Source organism: Symphodus melops (assembly GCF_947650265.1).
Source record: "Symphodus melops genome assembly, contig: scaffold_338, whole genome shotgun sequence".
Taxonomy (NCBI): Eukaryota; Metazoa; Chordata; class Actinopteri; order Labriformes; family Labridae; genus Symphodus; species Symphodus melops.
This window is the reverse complement of record NW_027636579.1, coordinates 7,501-20,000: the sequence shown is the minus strand read 5'-3', so window position 1 is coordinate 20,000 and position 12,500 is coordinate 7,501. Positions and strand designations below refer to the sequence as shown.

At 48.1% G+C, this 12,500-nt stretch overlaps 1 protein-coding gene across 1 annotated transcript in view; it reads right to left on the bottom strand.

Moving 5' to 3' along the window:
- The window catches only part of LOC306819336 (uncharacterized protein), a 26,133-nt gene that overhangs the window by 6,139 nt on the left and 7,494 nt on the right, over nucleotides 1–12,500 (bottom strand). The window contains exons 5-7 of the mRNA XM_079373117.1: nucleotides 11,264–11,440; nucleotides 6,943–6,987; nucleotides 5,848–5,970 (exon numbers count right to left, since the gene is read on the bottom strand). The gene's annotated coding sequence lies outside the window, so the exon portion shown is untranslated. The remainder of the gene's footprint in view (nucleotides 1–5,847; nucleotides 5,971–6,942; nucleotides 6,988–11,263; nucleotides 11,441–12,500) is intronic.

Here is a 12,500-nt window from a genome sequence, read left to right as displayed (position 1 = left end):
TGTGAACATCAGTTCCTCTTATCAGCGGAGGAGCCGAGCAGCTTCCCTGCAGGCCCACTGTTTGCTTTAATATTAATTAGCATGTAATGACACTATCATTACACGTCCCCCCAGCGTCTGAGCGGCCCGGACGCTACCATCACGCCGCTCCATAATGAGCATGACTTCTACTTCCTGCCGCGGCGTCCGGCTGATAGATCCCAGACGGATTAAAGACAACAGGCCTCCGGGCTCGGGCGTGGAGAGAAAGTGTTCTGTGTGGTAGGAGCTGCACAGACGATACGCTGCAACAGTCTAATACGTAGCAGTACCACAGAGCGCCACATGGCGGTGTCTCTGTTATGTTTGAATGTCGGTGACTCTTTGATGTTTGACCTGTCAGGTGTGATCAGGACTCGTCGTGCTACAGAATCTGTCTAACTGACGCTAACAAGCTATCCTGCCAGCTAGCTTCGCCTCCTGTTCCAGCCAGTGTTACAATGCTAACACAAAGCTAGCAGCTAAAGACCCGCGGGCCGTGAGCGAGGCGAGAAGCTGAGCCAGACGTGTTTGTCCTCTTGGAGCTCTGCGTCTCCTTGTTTCTGTGTTGTCTCATTGTCTTCGTTTAGCCTCTCTGTCTCATTGTCTTCGTTTAGCCTCTCTGTCTCCTCGTCTTCGTTTAGCCTCTCTGTCTCCTTGTCTTCGTTTAGCCTCTCTGTCTCCTCGTCTTCGTTTAGCCTCTCTGTCTCCTTGTCTTCGTTTAGCCTCTCTGTCTCCTTGTCTTCGTTTAGCCTCTCTGTCTCCTCGTCTTCGTTTAGCCTCTCTGTCTCCTTGTCTTCGTTTAGCCTCTCTGTCTCCTTGTCTTCGTTTAGCCTCTCTGTCTCATTGTCTTCGTTTAGCCTCTCTGTCTCCTCGTCTTCGTTTAGCCTCTCTGTCTCCTTGTCTTCGTTTAGCCTCTCTGTCTCCTTGTCTTCGTTTAGCCTCTCTGTCTCCTCGTCTTCGTTTAGCCTCTCTGTCTCCTTGTCTTCGTTTAGCCTCTCTGTCTCCTTGTCTTCGTTTAGCCTCTCTGTCTCCTTGTCTTCGTTTAGCCTCTCTGTCTCCTTGTCTTCGTTTAGCCTCTCTGTCTCCTTGTCTTCGTTTAGCCTCTCTGTCTCCTTGTCTTCGTTTAGCCTCTCTGTCTCATTGTCTTCGTTTAGCCTCTCTGTCTCCTTGTCTTCGTTTAGCCTCTCTGTCTCCTTGTCTTCGTTTAGCCTCTCTGTCTCCTCGTCTTCGTTTAGCCTCTCTGTCTCCTTGTCTTTGTTTAGCCTCTCTGTCTCCTTGTCTTCGTGCTCGTTGATTGGCGGGCGGCGCTCCTTCATGGCCCCTGCGCTCGTGCCCTGTAAACCCGCTCAGTAGTCTGTCCGTGCTCCTCATATTACCCTTCCTGCAGACGTCTGATATAAATACCTGAGCAGGTGTTGTGTAGCAGGACGGGGTTTAGCGTGTTGTCAGGTGTTTCCTGCTCGCAGCTGTCAGAGGACGACACGCCGCGCACAACAACACCTCCCCCGTGTTCGCTCGGTACACAAACACGCCACAAAAATGGACGTCTGGGTGGATCTCATTTACATGACCTGCATTTGCATCCACACACACACACACACACACACACACACACACACACACAGAGACACACAGAGACACACGCACAGACACACACACGCACAGACACACACACGCACAGACACACACACACACACACACACACACACACACACACACTTTAAACAGCCGACTCGTTGAGCAGACAGAGATGGAGGTGTGTGTGTGTGTGTGTGTGTGTGTGTGTCTGTGCGTGTGTGTGTCTGTGCGTGTGTGTGTCTGTGCGTGTGTGTGTGTGTCTGTGTGTGTGTGTGTGTGTGTGTGTGTGTCTGTGCGTGTGTCTCTGTGTGTGTGTGTGTGTGTGTGTGTGTGTGTGTGTGTGTGTGTGTGTGTGTGTGTCTGTGCGTGTGTCTCTGTGTGTGTGTGTGTGTGTGTGTGTGTGTGTGTGTGTGTGTGTCTGTGTGTGTGTGTGTCTGTGCGTGTGTCTCTGTGTGTCTCTGTGTGTGTGTGTGTGTGTGTGTGTGTCTGTGTGTGTGTGTCTGTGCATGTGTCTCTGTGTGTGTGTGTGTGTGTGTGTGTGTCTTTGTGTGTGTCTGTGTGTGTGTCTCTGTGTGTGTGTGTGTCTCTGTGTGTGTGTGTGTGTGTGTGTGTCTCTGTGTGTGTGTGTGTCTCTGTGTGTGTGTGTGTGTGTGTGTCTCTGTGTGTCCCTATGTGTGTGTGTGTGTGTGTGTGTGTGTGTGTGTGTGTGTGTGTGTGTGTGTGTGTGTGTGTGTGTGTGTGGACTTACCCCCTTCGTGTTGATCAGGTTTCCGTCCCACAGAGCAGCAGAGACAGAAACATCGACTATTAAACTCATCGCCATGTTTCACGCCGTGCTTCCTGTTAGAGGGCCATTCAGGGGGCGTGGCCTGATTATTTGTCCAAATAAACCTCGGGTGCGTCTCGTCTCTATGAATATTTTACTGCACCTGAAAACACCTGGATCCTCCAGGGGCCCTAAAGTGAAACCTGTCTCAGTGATGTGATATCATGTGATTCTTCTTCTCATGATGTTCAGCAGCTTCTGATCCAAACTAACAGGATCATCCTCCCTCCACCTTCTTTCTTTCTTCTCTTCATTCATAAGAAGATTACTAACTTGTTTACGGCTCTTTAAACATTTTAATTTCCTTAAGCCAATTGTTTTCAAAGCGCTCACTCTCTGACGTGGACTTTTAGCCAGTGAGCTATCCGGCCGCGGAGGACAGATTTATCACTGAGCTGCTGATAAGAGGAGGCCAGTCAGGTTAATCTGAATGCTTCCTGTTTGTTTGATCTGTCAGCCTCTGAACTCAGACCACACATGGACCTTATTGATTTAATGAAGAACGGACCAACATTAATATTCAATCTGTAAATGACAACAATGAAGCCCGTCACGGTGGCTGTTTGCTGGACGGATTTTTGAACCGTTTGAGGAAACTGTTGTGATTTTGTTTTGTTAATAGAACTGATGTTATAATGAGATTCTTTAAAGGAGATTTATTCAACTGTCACCATGAGCGATGTCAATCTGGGACAGATGTTGAGTAGCCTTGCGAGATGTGAAGGTCTATAATCTCCTGACACCAGTAAAATCCTTCATTTAGTTTCTGTCTCTTTAAGGCCCCTCCCCCCATGTGCCCTCTCACCTCTGATTGGTCAGCTCTGTTTGCAGTTGTAGGGACATTTGACTAAGCTTCTGGGTGGGCGTGTCCTTGAGCGAGCTGCTGCCAGGGTGGGCGTGTCCTACAACTTTGCTTCATGCTCTGCTCTAATAGGTCAGGTTCGAATCGCCAAGATCTCGTAACGTCTTGTTCAGAGCAGCAGGAAGCCACGCCCCCAACATCGTGACATTACATGCTCGTATTTAAGCCGAACCGCAGAGGGTTCACGTCTCAAATCATTCTGGAGGATTCTTGAGTTTTTGAACGTGTCAAAGGATCTTTACTAACTTGCTGCTGTGACACATTCAAACATTCACATTCAGGTAACGCAGTGATTACAAGTCGTTTGTCTAATACAACATAATGTTTAACTCACCGAGATGAAATCCTGTCGAGCGCAGAAAAAAAGGAAGAAAAACAAAATGAATTCAGTTTGTCTGTAAATAAAAATACGTGAAATAACAGAAACGCTTCGACTCATCACAAACCAAGGCTGCAGACATGCTAACAACTAGCGAACATCATCATGCTAACAACTAGCTAACATCACCATGCTAATAACTAGCCAACATCATCATGCTAACAACTAGCGAACATCATCATGCTAATAACTAGCTAACATCATCATGCTAATAACTAGCTAACATCATCGTGCTAATAACTAGCTAACATCATCATGCTAACAACTAGCGAACATCATCATGCTAACAACTAGCTAACATCATCATGCTAATAACTAGCCAACATCATCATGCTAACAACTAGCGAACATCATCATGCTAATAACTAGCTAACATCATCATGCTAATAACTAGCTAACATCATCGTGCTAATAACTAGCTAACATCATCATGCTAACAACTAGCGAACATCATCATGCTAACAACTAGCTAACATCATCATGCTAATAACTAGCCAACATCATCATGCTAACATGCTCACAGTAGCAAAGCTAACATGCTGATGTTTCACAATGTTTTCCATGTTTATTTTTCTCAGGTTAGCCGCTTAGCATGCTAACATCAGCTAATATGCTTTTATTAATAGAACGAGCTGAGGCTGATGGGAATGTCTTTAGTGAAACTGAAGCTTTTGAAACATTACAATGCTGACCAGATGATGGCGCTGTATGAATATGATATGGAATAATATGTTTATGTAAATGTTAATGTTTAGACCGAGTGCAAAGAATATGTTGCAACAGGCACAAAAAGCCTGCGAGATGTCTGGTTCATTGGTCAAGTGTTGCGGATGCCGAGGGGAATGGACTGTCTGCCAGGTTGGGACATGAGCACGACCTTGGATGTCCCACATGGCAGAGCAAAGTGATCGAGGGAGCCCAGGTCAAAAGGTGGTCTTGAATTTCCCTCGGGATCAATAAAGTATCTATCTATCAAGCCTCTTACAGCTTGAAACACACCGGGTGCTGCAAACCCCTGAGTATTTGCTGCCATGACCTGAGGGTATTCTTTTTTTAGTTTGCTCATCGGCCATCAACTTTAAGGACCCAATCAGAAAGTCAAGGCTGTGCTTCAGGGAGGAATATTCTATCTGCCGAAAAATATTTCCTGATTCCTTTCTGGGAAGGACACGAGCAGTTCCCAGATTTGTCTTAAACCACAAAACATACCAATTCGAGGTCATACCATGAGGAACCTCCCTGCACATGTGCCAGTGCTCCTGTTAGCCTAACATGCTCATTTTGCAATCATCCTGCCACTGCTGGACCAGACTCCATGGGAACTTCTGGTCCATCCGGACAGCTGTCACAGCACAGGGGACTGTCTCTGCTCCGTGATAGAAACAGCTCTGTCCTGAGCTTCAAACACGGGGAACCCTCGGTTAGACCTCAAAGGGTTCCACTTTCATTGTTTTGGAACTTGGCTTGGCGTTTCTCCTTGCTATGATAATAGAATACTGCCTTTGTGGTATTCCTCAGTAACAGAACCACACCTGGATCTGATCCAGCTGCATCCCCAATTATTTCAGTTGTTTCTGTAACATCAGTTCTATTAAAACAAAATGACAACAGTTTCCTCAAACGGTTCAAAAATCCGTCCAGCAAACAGCCACCGTGACGGGCTTCATTGTTGTCATTTACAGATTGAATATTAATGTTGGTCCGTTCTTCATTAAATCAATAAGGTCCATGTGTGGTCTGAGTTCAGAGGCTGACAGATCAAACAAACAGGAAGCATTCAGATTAACCTGACTGGCCTCCTCTTATCAGCAGCTCAGTGATAAATCTGTCCTCCGCGGCCGGATAGCTCACTGGCTAAAAGTCCACGTCAGAGAGTGAGCGCTTTGAAAACAATTGGCTTAAGGAAATTAAAATGTTTAAAGAGCCGTAAACAAGTTAGTAATCTTCTTATGAATGAAGAGAAGAAAGAAAGAAGGTGGAGGGAGGATGATCCTGTTAGTTTGGATCAGAAGCTGCTGAACATCATGAGAAGAAGAATCACATGAACTGGAAACTCATCACAAAGAGAGATCAAATGTTGACAGAGATTTTGAATGTAACACTATGATTTAGAGCGCCTGTGTCTGTCTGGAATAACATCAGTGTGTTCACTTTATAATCTTCACTGTGCTCTTTGTTTACCTTCTTCATGACCAGGCTCGGCTCCTGAGCGAGGAGACATTTCTGAGCTTCCATGTTTCCAACAGCTGAGCTCTTTAACCACTCTTTCTCCAGAGGATCCAGCTGCACCCTGTGGAACAAAGACTGGGGGGGGGGGAAGGTGTCTTAATACTGCTGGACTTAATACAGCTTCACCTGTAAGGCTGTGACATCCTGTTATTAAACACATTACCTACAAATCTACATACTTGTTAAATATCTGCACATATCTTATTTCAAGGCCGTTTTGGACGCCCCTGGGTTTGCCAGATATGAGAGCAGTTATCAGGTGAACAGGTGTTGCAGCGATGGAAGCGGGCAGTGGAACTGCTTCAGATAGAAGTGATTGTACCCGAGCTAAAAAGCCTCTGCATGTTTCTAATAAGCTCCAGCAGCAGAAAGCTGCTCAAACTAGGATCAATGTTGGAGATGAAACATGGAGAGAGGTTAGAACGCAGAAAGCTTTACAGACCCATGCAGAGCTGGCTAAACACTGAAGCTACAGTGTCTCTACATGCAGAGCTGGCTAAACACTGAAGCTACAGTGTCTCTACATGCAGAGCTGGCTAAACACTGAAGCTACAGTGTCCACCACATGCAGAGCTGGCTAAACACTGACGCTACAGTGTCTCTACATGCAGAGCTGGCTAAACACTGAAGCTACAGTGTCCACCACATGCAGAGCTGGCTAAACACTGAAGCTACAGTGTCCACCACATGCAGAGCTGGCTAAACACTGAAGCTACAGTGTCCACCACATGCAGAGCTGGCTAAACACTGAAGCTACAGTGTCCACCACATGCAGAGCTGGCTAAACACTGAAGCTACAGTGTCCACCACATGCTCAGTTTACGTAGAAACATTTCCAGAAGACCTTTTCTGCTTTAACTAAGCTGAACTGTCATCAGGTCTGTTCGTTTGAATATTAGGGTCCCAGTCTGTGAATTCATACACACACACACACACACACACACACACACTTTCAAACATGCGCACACACACACACACACACACACACACACACACACACACACACACTGTGGCTCATTGGCTCTTCTGATTTTCTTCTGAACTCACCATGAAAGAAGAAGCAGCAACACTTCTGCTGTCATCCTCCTCACTCTGAAATAACAACAACAACAAACAGTTAAACATCAACAAACAGTTAAACAACAACAACAAACAGTTAAACATCAACAAACAGTTAAACAACAACAACAAACAGTTAAACATCAACAAACAGTTAAACAACAACAACAAACAGTTAAACATCAACAAACAGTTAAACAACAACAACAAACAAACAACAACAACAACAAACAATTAAACATCAACAAACCGTTAAACAACATCAACAAACAATTAAACATCAACAAACAGTTAAACAACATCAACAAACAATTAAACATTAAACAACAAACAATTAAACAACATCAACAAACAGTTAAACAACATCAACAAACAATTAAACAACAAACAATTAAAGAACATCAACAAACAGTTAAACAACATCATGCTATACTGGGAATATTTGCCTTTCTGTCAATCATGTGGAGTGACAACGTCAACAAGAGAGCGGAGAAGACGAGCAGAAAACATAACAGTCGTTTAATGGCGTGCAGACAGAGTGGCGTGGTGGCGTGCAGACAGAGTGGCGTGGTGTCGTGCAGACAGAGTGGCGTGGTGGCGTGCAGACAGAGTGGCGTGGTGGCGTGCAGACAGAGTGGCGTGGTGGCGTGCAGACAGAGTGGCGTGGTGGCGTGCAGACAGAGTGGCATGGTGGCGTGCAGACAGAGTGGCGTGGTGGCGTGCAGACAGTGGCGTGGTGGCGTGCAGACAGAGTGGCGTGGTGTCGTGCAGACAGAGTGGCGTGGTGGCGTGCAGACAGAGTGGCGTGGTGTCGTGCAGACAGAGTGGCGTGGTGGCGTGCAGACAGAGTGGCGTGGTGTCGTGCAGACAGAGTGGCGTGGTGGCGTGCAGACAGAGTGGCGTGGTGGCGTGCAGACAGAGTGGCGTGGTGTCGTGCAGACAGAGTGGCGTGGTGGCGTGCAGACAGAGTGGCGTGGTGGCGTGCAGACAGAGTGGCGTGGTGGCGTGCAGACAGAGTGGCGTGGTGGCGTGCAGACAGAGTGGCGTGGTGGCGTGCTGAGTCCTGCTGACACGCAGCGATCGTCCCTGAAGGAGCCTTAAAGTTTAAAATCTAATGAATCCATTGAGTCCTGAAAAAGCTTCTTTGATGTTCTGGAAACACTTCAGAGACACTTTGATCTGAACACCTGACAACAGCTGACATCTTCATCCTGCGTCTGCTGTCACCCGGCAGACTGGAGAGGTCGGCGCTCCGTGTGTGTTAATGAGCTTTATCTCATTTATTCTGTCTTTCTCTGCATCAACAGATCTGTTTCATCTTTCCTCAAACAGTGAGTGAAGGCTCGCCGCTCGCCGCTCGCCGCTCCGCAGTCTGCTCACACCCTGATCACTGTCGACAGGAAGACGGTCCCTGCTGTGGTGCAGAACAGGTAGACACTATGAACTGTTTCTGTAGTGTTGACGGGTCCAATGAGTTTCATCTTTAAACTCGCAGTGTCGTCTGATTGGCTGTATTAGCCAGTGCACTCAGGCAGCGATACGTAGGACTTTAGTTTGGAGCTCTTTGGCGCCCCCGAAGGTCTCTGAGTGGAACTGCCAACCCAGACTTCCCTCTCCGCAGCTCCAGGAAGGGGGGCGAGGAGGATCCTGATCAGAAGCTCCTTTAGACAGACTCTCTCTCTCCTCTGCTCGCCCCCTTCACTCCTCTCATCCTGTTTCCTCCCCTCTCGTGTCCTCTCCTCCGTCTTATTCAATTAGGCCTCTAATTGGTCGAATAGTCTCTGGTTGCTCGTTAGTGGACGGGAGAAGACTCGATGTGACATGAAACGTTCTAACTGTTATTTCTTTGTCACGTTGACTTTAAATGATTCTGTTATTTAAAAAATCCCCCCCATCAGAAAAGATTCATTTTTGTAACGAGGAAGAAAGCCAGGAGGCGGGACTTCCTCTTTAATTACACGTCTGGAATCAAACAGACGCCTGCGGTCACGTCTCGGCGAGCGTCTGAAAATGAACTGTTGCTAAAGAGTCCTGGAGACGCAGCCTGAAAGAGCGAGGAAGGCTCCACTGAGGCGACGCTAAGCTTCATCACTGCCGAGCTTTAATCCAGCTCAGAGAGAGAGAGAGAGAGAGCTCACTGACGGAGGACGAGCGAGACTGACGGCCTTTTATTTATCACTTTGTTACGTTGTGCAGAGGGAGGAGTGGCTGTTTAATCCACAGCAGCTCTGTGACACTGTGAGTGTGAAGGTGTCTGCAGCAGCCAATCAGAGCGTCTCTGTTGGACACCACGCAGCGTCCCTGCAGAGACCAGCAGGACAGAACGTTTGGAGGCTGGATCACGCCGCTGCACGCTTGTTTTTGTAACAATAAATCACCTCGTTGTCTAAAAGTCCAAAGAACAGAAAAACAGTCCGACAGCCCGGAGCGTCAGACCGGAACCAAACAGAACCAAAGTTTGAAAGAGTGAAGGTGAGCCTGCAGCTGAACTTCACACGCGTGTAATGAGAATCACATTAACATGTTAATGGAGCTTTTTGCGACGCTTCCATGTAAGCGATGGTTGTATTGATATCATTGTGTGATGGCGAGCGCTCTCCTCTCTGCCCTCTCATTCACACACGCCCACTCACGCTCACACTAATGAAAAAGTCATTTCTGAGCGAGCGGCGGCGTGAAAGGAGCCGTCTGTGAACCTCGCTGTCAGGGTCAGCACAGGTCAAAGGAATTATGATTACGCCGCAGCCTTCGAGGGCGTCTTATTCCCCCCGTGACCCGAGCATAAAGAAAAGCTCTCCGAGCGAAGAGCAGCGCTGATAGATCTGCACGAGAACACGGACGCTTCGTTAGAACCCGAGGATCACTGATGCTCACATCACCTCAACAAGATGGAGGTCGCACAATCCTTTTATTTCTCTTTGTCTCTGAGCTCTCTGACTCCACACCAGCTTTAACACATTTATCTCAACGTCTGAGACACCACGTGGAAGAGTCTGCAGCAGGTAAACAGGCTGTAACGTCTGCAGCAGGTAAACAGGCTGTAACGTCTGCAGCAGGTAAACAGGCTGTAACGTCTGCAGCAGGTAAACAGGCTGTAACGCCTGCAGCAGGTAAACAGGCTGTAACGCCTGCAGCAGGTAAACAGACTGTAACGTCTGCAGCAGGTAAACAGGCTGTAACGCCTGCAGCAGGTAAACAGACTGTAACGTCTGCAGCAGGTAAAACAGGCTGTAACGTCTGCAGCAGGTAAACAGGCTGTAACGTCTGCAGCAGGTAAACAGGCTGTAACGCCTGCAGCAGGTAAACAGGCTGTAACGTCTGCAGCAGGTAAACAGACTGTAACGTCTGCAGCAGGTAAACAGGCTGTAACGTCTGCATCAGGTAAACAGACTGTAACGTCTGCAGCAGGTAAACAGACTGTAACGTCTGCAGCAGGTAAACAGACTGTAACGTCTGCAGCAGGTAAACAGGCTGTAACGTCTGCAGCAGGTAAACAGGCTGTAACGTCTGCAGCAGGTAAACAGTCTGTAACGTCTGCAGCAGGTAAACAGACTGTAACGTCTGCAGCAGGTAAACAGACTGTAACGTCTGCAGCAGGTAAACAGGCTGTAACGGCTGCAGCAGGTAAACAGACTGTAACGTCTGCAGCAGGTAAACAGACTGTAACGTCTGCAGCAGGTAAACAGGCTGTAACGTCTGCAGCAGGTAAACAGGCTGTAACGTCTGCAGCAGGTAAACAGGCTGTAACGTCTGCAGCAGGTAAACAGACTGTAACGTCTGCAGCAGGTAAACAGACTGTAACGTCTGCAGCAGGTAAACAGACTGTAACGTCTGCAGCAGGTAAACAAACTGTAACGTCTGCAGCAGGTAAACAGGCTGTAACGTCTGCAGCAGGTAAACAGGCTGTAACGTCTGCAGCAGGTAAACAGACTGTAACGTCTGCAGCAGGTAAACAGACTGTAACGTCTGCAGCAGGTAAACAGGCTGTAACGTCTGCAGCAGTTAAACAGGCTGTAACGTCTGCAGCAGGTAAACAGGCTGTAACGTCTGTGGAGAGTTCCAGCTTCCTTTGTTAAGAACCAGCCAATGAGTGTGCTGCGTTTGGCACACAGTCATTCAAAGATTAAAATTAAAACCAGCAAGCACAAAGAGGGTTCAGAGCAGCGACAGGAGGGCGCCTTGTGTGACCTGAGCAGGTGGGTACATGTGGGTTTGTGGTTAAGGTGTCTCGACTGGGAGCTTTGACAGTATGGTCAACACTGATAGGATGAGTCTTGTGCAGTGAGGACACGCTCGTTCACAGACTCACCGCCCTGGAGGTCGTCCTCTCGCTGCTCAGAGAAATGGAGTCGCTCCTCATACTCAGGTGGTCGCAGCACGTCACGTCTCCTCCGTCACTGCTGCAGCTCACCTGGTCTGCAGGCGGTCTCCAGGGCTCTGCAGGTTTCACGCCAGACTCTGGAGGTCCAGCAGCTGATGGTGGACGCTGAGACAGAAGAATATTTCATATTTAAGCTTTGTGGACACGGGACCTTTGTCTGGGGAAAAAAAATCAATAAATATCCAGTCTAAGGAGCTGAGGACTTTTATTTGTGTTGCCGTGGTAACGAAACAGGTTTCAACATTCGATGTATTCTGGAATCTTATCAAAGTTGAAGTTGTGGCGTTGTGGCGTCCGCCGTGGGTTCTGAGAGTAACATGAGAAGGAAGTGGCGGCGGTGCGGGTAAACGTTTGGGACATGTTTTCATTCTTTACTTTCAGACTCCATAAAGTGTAAAACATCAGGAAGAGACCGACACAAACAACGCCGCCGTGCTCAGCGTGATCTGAACACGCCGCCAACCAGAACACATCACTTCCAATCTCTACTCGTGTCCATCAAACGGCTCCGAGGCCTCGCTGAATTACCATATGAGACGGTGTTTACATCTCTACTAAATGTCCGCCTGCCTCCTGAAAGTAACGTTCATCTCTACACGCCAAGCGAGCGCGCCGGGCGTTCAGCACGAGGAGGCGCGGCTGGCAGCAGACATCAGCAGCAGTTTAACATCTCACAGAGCGCCATTGTCCTTTAACGCTTTCAGACTGGCGTCCCCAGAGAGCTCATTACGCCTTCCTACTGTCCCCGACACACACACACACACACACACACACACACACACACACACACACACACACACACACACACACACACGCCAAGCGACGACAGGAAGCGGCTCCGTAGCACCCGTCCCGTCCTTCACAGTGGTTCAGCTAATGATTTCAGCTACTTCCTGTTTCTTCTGTAAATAATAAAGACTTTTTTAAGGTTTAAAAAAGAGAGGCTCGTTTCATGACAGTGACAGCGCCGCCTCCTGGCTGCCGTGTGTACTGCAGCACCGAGGTGACCACATGGACTCGGCCTGCGGCGGCTGGCGTCGGTGTACACGTGGCCAGGTGAACACCTGTTTCAGGTCTCTTCATGTTGTGATGAAACAAAGAGCAGCTCTTTATGCTGGATGTAAATGTGGCGTTCTCCACACAGGCCCCTCCCCCTCCTCCATGA